Here is a 7500-nt window from a genome sequence, read left to right as displayed (position 1 = left end):
CGCTAGTTAATTAATCCCATATATATTGCGGCCGCTGTTCTTCGCTTTTTTTTGCTTTTTTTTCTGTTGTTTTTGTTTTTGTCTCTAGTAGAACATCCACTTAAACGTGAATGTTCTGCGAGAACAAACTATATTGCAGTAGATACCATGAGAAAAATTCTGATATAGAGTTTTCATTAAAATAGAGGGAGATAACTGAGGATAAAAATCGGAAAAGGGCTGGGGAAAACGAGACTAATTAAGAATTATGGAAAGAAAAGAAGAGGTTAAGTAGAAAAAAATCAGGCTTAGAAGGGATGGAAGGCGAAGTAGGTGATCTAGTTATCGTATTGGTGCTTATTCGATTGTTGCTGATCGAAAGAGGAATTTATACTCAGGTTAAGGAAACTGAAATTTCAGATAACGTTAGAGATATACCCAGACTTTCTAGTGCCGCTCTCTTCACAGTCATGACCTAATCCAAATATCTTCCACATAATACTACCCTCTTAAAAGAACATGTTGGATAATACAGCCTTAGGTATATGAAATACATGATGGTGATGAACTAGACGCATTGGTTTCAAACATATGTCACAAGACCAGCAATAATGGGTGAGGGGGCTAGTCGATTACATCGATCTTACAGTGCTCAACTAATACTTATTTTATTCACCTCGAAAACATGAATGGCAAAGTCGACCTCGGCAGAGTCTGAAGTCAGACAGTAAAGACGGACAAAATGTTTGGCAGCATTTTGTCCGGCATGCTAACGATTCTGCCAACTCACCGCCTTATCTTTTTTATTATTATTAATGCTAGACAGCGAGCTGGCAGAATCGTTACCACCCCGGGTGAAATGCTTATTGGTATTTCGCCAGCCTTTACGTTCTCAGTTCAAATTCCGACGAGGTCGACTTTGCCTGTCATCCTTTCGGGGTCGATAAATTAAGTACTAGTTTCGTACTGGGGTTGATCTAATCGACTGGCTCCCTCCATCAAAATTTCGGGCCTTGTGCCAAGAGTAGAAAAGAATATTCTATGTAATTATTCAAACTTCGTTGGAAGAAAAACAAAATCCATGCAGATGTAGTTTAAATCCAACATAAAAGTTCATGCATAAACACTGGAGTAAATTCTACGCGGCACACTGTCACCATTCTGCCACTCTGTCACCATTCTGCCACTCTGTCACCATTCTGTTCACTCTGGTAATATTACAGTGTATTCAGTTCTTTAGGTGCAGCTACCATTTAAAACTGTGATTTGTGCACCAAGCTTGCATCTAAAATTTATAGATATATGTTAATTAAGTAAGGAGATAGCAGTTTAGAAAAGAAAAAGTAAAAGAATAAAAAAACGAAACGTTGGCAGGCATAATACCTTCAATAATCTTCTTCTTCTTCTTCTTCTTCTTCTTCTTCTTCTTCTTCTTCTTCTTCTTCTTCTTCTTCTTTTATTATTATTATTATTATTATTATTATTATTATTATAATAATAATAATTATTATTATTATTATTATTATTGTCGTTGTTGTTGTTGTTCTTCTTCTTCTTGCTAACAGTAGCATTAGCAGCAGTAGTTGCGATTTTTCTTTTGTTTTTATTAAAATAATTAATACCTATTACATGTGTATGAATGAAAATTAACTAGGTGCAACTACCACTATGACACCAGTACAGAAACACACATATGTTGTTGTTGTTGTTGTTATTGTATATGTGCGTCAGTGTATGTATGTATGTATGTATGTATGTATGTATGTATGTATGTATGCGTGTTCGCGTGTTCGATGCGTGCGTGTGTGTGTGTGTGTGTGTGTGTGTGTGTGTGTGTGTGTGTGTGTAATGCAACAAACAGCATTGGGTATCACCGGCAGCAGCAGCAGCAGTGTCATGTGCACTAATAAACACAACGTAAAACAAAAACAAAAAAAAAAACTCATACATAATCATCAAATCCCAGATAATTACCACCTACACCAAAGCTACTATGAAGAACATAATCCTCAAATGCAACAGAATTTGTTTGTATTGATCAAATGTATGTGCTGGACAGATGTTCGCTCCTTCTATCAGGTCAACACAGCCTGTGCAGGAACACAGAGTGCTGCAAGTCAGATATCAAAGTGATCGTAGAACATCACCAGATAAAGTGTTTTACTCAAAGAGGTAACAAGTTTGCCCGGTCTGTGTATCGAACCCACGGTCTCACGATCATGAGAGCACTACCCTAATCACTTGGCCACGTGCCCCCCCTACAGTATTACAATATACAACATAATTAACATAAACAGCATATTTACCATATAAAATATGATTACTATATTCAACATAATTAACACGGGATAATTACCACATACAAGATGATGACAACTTACCACATAACTACTACAAAGACAGCATCATTATTACATAAAGCATAATTGCCATATACAACATATCTATCCCATATAGTTATGATGACTATGTATGTGACGGAAACCTCCCCTTCTATCACATTTCGTATTATTTCTGATAAATATTGTGTTACTGCCGTATAGATTACAGCTATAATGGCATATTCATTGATATTTATGTGATACAAAATATGATACAATTGACGCTAAAATATTATATTATATCATATAATCTACGTTATCCTTTATTTTGTATCCTTTACTTGTTTTAGTCATTAGACGGTGGCCATACTTGTGCATCTCTTTCAAGGGTTTAGTCGGTACATTTTTAGTCGAACAAATCGTCCAGGGTTCTTTTGCCGAACCGCTAAGTTATGGGAACATAAACACACCAACACCGATGGTCAAGAAGTGGTGGGGACAAAGACAAACATATGGAGATACGCACGAATTTAGAGAGCTATAATAAATAATTCATGCTAATATAGTATAGTATTTGATAAATCTGACATTAATGCAGTATATTAATGTAATATATAATACAAGTAAACCTAACGCGAGGGATTATTCGAGGTTATACGATACAATAAATGACATTAAAAGGTTATAATATACAATAAATCTAAGTCTTAAACGAAAGTTTATAATTGATGAAAGAATATGCTTTAAACAGTACAGTATGAGGTACATTTTGTAACATGTTACGTTTGATGCTAGTATGTGTGCGTGTGTGTGTGTGTGTGTGTGTGTGTGTGTGTGTGTGTGTGTGTGTGTGTGTTTTGCTCATTTGACGCTAGGACGGGGATGACAAATGACATTTGACGTTAAAATGAGTACAGGGTATTACAGACTGAACATGAATATTAAGGCTGTATGATAAATAGGGTACTATGATTTATAGCAATGTTCATAAACAAGGTTATGATTATACCCGTATGACAATGTAGCAGCTTGCAGAATGGAAGAATATCATGTTGTAATCGGTGTGGGTTGAAGGAAAGAGAGAGGACCGATGGAAATGCAAAATAAAATAACCTTGAATATCAGTCAATTGTTTTGCTAGAAAATGGGATCACAACGCTTACTATAAAATGGAAATTCATTTCATAGCGCATTGTACTGCCACGTATACGAAACCAGCACGCTTTGTCTAATTGAAAACTTATGTATATTTAAGAAGGAAGCTAGAAGTCAAGATCTCCGCGCACAAATTCACAGCTAACGTGCGTCACGGAGTAGTTGACCGTTTGTGACCATAGTTCCACATTGGATAGCCGCCTTTACGTCATAACTGGCTTTGTATCATATTCGATTATTTGACTTAGCTTGACAAATGAAAATCAGCCCACTTAAGTTTGCTACCGACTTAGTTTGATGACCATACGAATACTGCCTCAGTATCACAACACTTTACTACATGTTTGAAGTGAAAGTAAGAAAACTGAATCGCCAATTGATTCCTCAATGGTTAGCACTCTGGACACTGAACCCAGTTATCCGAGTTCATATCTCGGTAGAAACTAACTCGCTCTCTTATTTTGACCTGGGTTGAAAGCCAACCGTAATAATAATAATAATAATAATAATAATAATAATAATAATAATAAAAGAGAGCGAATAATGCAGATATTGACAAAGCCCTTACCCACCAATGGTTAATGGCCTCTGGCTTGAAATCAGAAACAGAGGGGTTTATCATAGCAGCCCAAGATCAATGCCTACCTACAAAGAACTACCAGGCCAACATATTAAAGAACGGCAGCTCCCCATTATGTCGTATATGCCAACAACAAAATGAGACCATCGATCATGTTGTCTCCATGTGCAGTCTGCTTGCGCCTACAGAGTATCTCAACATGCATGATAGAGCTGCACAATACATTCACTGGGTAATATGCAAAAACCTGAACTTGCCCCATGATAAAAACTGGTGGGAACACAAACCACCCCCAGTACTTGAAAATGATCACATTGCACTCCTCTGGAACTTCACCATTCGAACTGACAGAAAGATAGACGCAAATAGGCCAGACATCATACTGAAAGACTTCAGACAAAAATCATGCCTCCTCATTGATATGACTGTCCCAATCGATATAAACGTATCTGTCAAGACCTACCAAAAACTGAGCAAATATAAAGATCTTGAAATAGAAATTAGCAAAATGTGGAATCTGAAGACGAAAACAATACCTACTGTCATAGGTGCCCTGGGAATGACAGCGAAATGGTCTGATTACTACCTAGCTCAGATACCAGGAAACCCCAAAATGGCTGAAGTTCAAAAGATAGTGCTCATGGGAACTGCCCATATCCTACGTAAAATACTGTCTATGTGATCTCAAATTTTAAAGCAAATACATAATTTTCTTATGGTTTCTTAAACATTCACTTGAACAAAACTGTACAAATCCAAATATATGGTACCCTAGGCATAACACCTACATGAACTTCTAACTTGTTGTCTCTTGAGGTCTCTGGGTGAGACTTGGATCCAACTTGTACAAATGCAAAACAAAAGTCAAACATAAAATAATAATAATAATAATAATAATAATAATAATAATAATAATAATAATAATAATAATAATAATAATGATGATGATAATAATAATAATTTTAAAAGGTAACTATTCAAAAAGACAAATAGACAAGACGAAAAGCGCGATGCGATTGCAATAGATATTTTATTGGTTGAACGATATTTCGACAAAAAGCCTTTGTCGAGTTCAAAATGAAAAGTGATAGAAATTCAGATCTAAAATATGAACTAGAGCAATCAGCGTCCACCCGTTGATGGAATGACATCATCAGCTAGCGAAAAGAAAAAGAATGAGAAAAAAGCGAAAGAAACAGCAAAAAAAAAAAAAGAAGAATATTTAATCAAACAGTTTTGATGAAATTCTCTTGTCCTTTTATTCCTCCAGGGCGTGAAAGTGTACCAGATTCTGAATATTTCTGAGAATATGCATTTCCAAGTCATTTTCAAAATTGCAGCCGTTTGATGCAAATCGTTCGTTAAGTTCTGTCGAATTATTGTTATTGTGCCTGATGTCACATTTGTGCCCATTAAATCTTTTGCTTAATTGTTCTGTACTGTTGGATACACCAATTTATATCTTAAACATATTACTAGGTACGTAAATATTAACTGCTGGCTAGGACAGAGTACTTCATTTTGCATCCATTATGTACTGCCACGTATACGAAACGTCGTAAACATTGAGTGGTGGCTCTAAACTCTCCAGAAAATTTGTAGAGAGAAACTCACTAATATATGCATGTATATATGTATATATGATATACATACATACATACATACATACATATATATATATATATATATATATATATATATAATGAAGGTCAAGAGAACGGAGATTTGTACATCCAAGTTCTATTATGCAGTTATTTACATTGTTCTTCATATATGTGCGTTTTGTGTGTGTGTGTGTGTGCCTGTGTCTGTGTTTGTGCGCGTAATTATATGTGTATTGGCCATAATTTTCGCTCAAAGACGTGTAAGAAGACGAAATTCCGTAACTTATAATGCATCTCCCAATTTTGTTTTTTCTTATATGTACTCTGTGATCTTTCCATTTATGGAAACCAGCGATAGGGAACTTGCACTATAATAAGAAATTTCTCTTCATAAATTTCTGTTTTGCTGTATAAGAACGCTCATAGAGTTCTAAAATACCGGTTATATGTAATGTAATTTAAATCGCACTATGCGTACAGAAACCAGAGGATTGGAAACGGTAACTGATTGTCAGTAGGATATCATATCCTAAGGTGAAGGGGAAAATGTATATTTATACACACACACATACACACACACATACTGACACACACACACATATACAGTTAGAGCGGGAGAGAAAAATAATTATGGATAGATAGATAGATAGTGAGTGAGAGAGAGAGAGGAAATATATATGTATATATATATATATATATATATATATATATATATATATATATATATATGTGTGTGTGTGTGTGTGTGTGTGTGTGTGTGTGTGTGTGTGTGTGTGTGTGTGTGTGTGTGTGTGTGTGAGTAAAAATAAATACAAAAAAAGGGGTTTTGTATGATCGTGTATAGAGGAATATATTATTATATTAAAAGAGTTCCAACTCTTTTGTTTTTTATGTTTTATTTATATTCTTGTAAAATTAATGTGGGATATAGAATATGGAATATATAATATATAATATAAAAATGGATGGTACAATGAAATGAAGTATTGAATGTCTTATTGAATATATGGAATATGTCTTATTGAATATATGGAATATGTCTTATTGAATATATGAAATATTGAGTGTTCAATATAAAGGCGATTACGTATTTTCAATACCTTTTGGTATTTCATCATGGCCGGTATCTGACAGACTGTAATGCACATATATATATATATATATATATATATATATATATATATATATATATATATATATATATATATTAAGAGAGAAAGAGAGAGAGAGGGGGGTATGTATCTATACAACAATGTTTTTTTTTTATGTTCAGTTATGATAAAAACAATTTTACATTAATTTAATGGGTTACTATATACTTTTGTAGAACACAAATTTACTATTCTCTAACAAGAATTTTGGTGATAGTGACTTCAAAGTTTCTACCAGCTAGACTATCGTCCGACGATGGCTTAGCTGGGCGAGAATTCGAAGTCACTGTCAACAATATTTCTGTATCCGAATAATACATCATGCATGTACATATTTACATACGTATGTATGTATATATGAATGTACATACATATATATGGATATGTATATATAGATATATGCGTTTGTGCGCATGTATATTAATGTATATGTATGTGTATATATATATATATATATATATATATATATATATATATATATATATATATATATATATATATATATATATATCAAAAGTTTTACAAAAGCAACTAACCAACTAACGGAAAATTTTACAAAAACATAACATACAGAAAATTTGTATTTTATACCTTATATATATATATATATATATATATATATATATATATAATAAGATAAAATTCCGCCCCGCCCCCCATAAAAATTCTATCAGTGGCCAGCATATTAAAGTATCTTTCAATGTGAAAAT

At 33.7% G+C, this 7500-nt stretch overlaps 1 long non-coding RNA gene across 2 annotated transcripts in view; it reads left to right on the top strand.

Moving 5' to 3' along the window:
- Nucleotides 1-7500, top strand: part of LOC106883190 (uncharacterized) — a 96798-nt gene that overhangs the window by 27125 nt on the left and 62173 nt on the right. The window lies entirely within an intron of this gene.

Source organism: Octopus bimaculoides, chromosome 19, assembly GCF_046866305.1.
Source record: "Octopus bimaculoides isolate indiv1 chromosome 19, ASM4686630v1, whole genome shotgun sequence".
Taxonomy (NCBI): Eukaryota; Metazoa; Mollusca; class Cephalopoda; order Octopoda; family Octopodidae; genus Octopus; species Octopus bimaculoides.
This window is presented reverse-complemented; position numbering and strand designations above follow the sequence as displayed.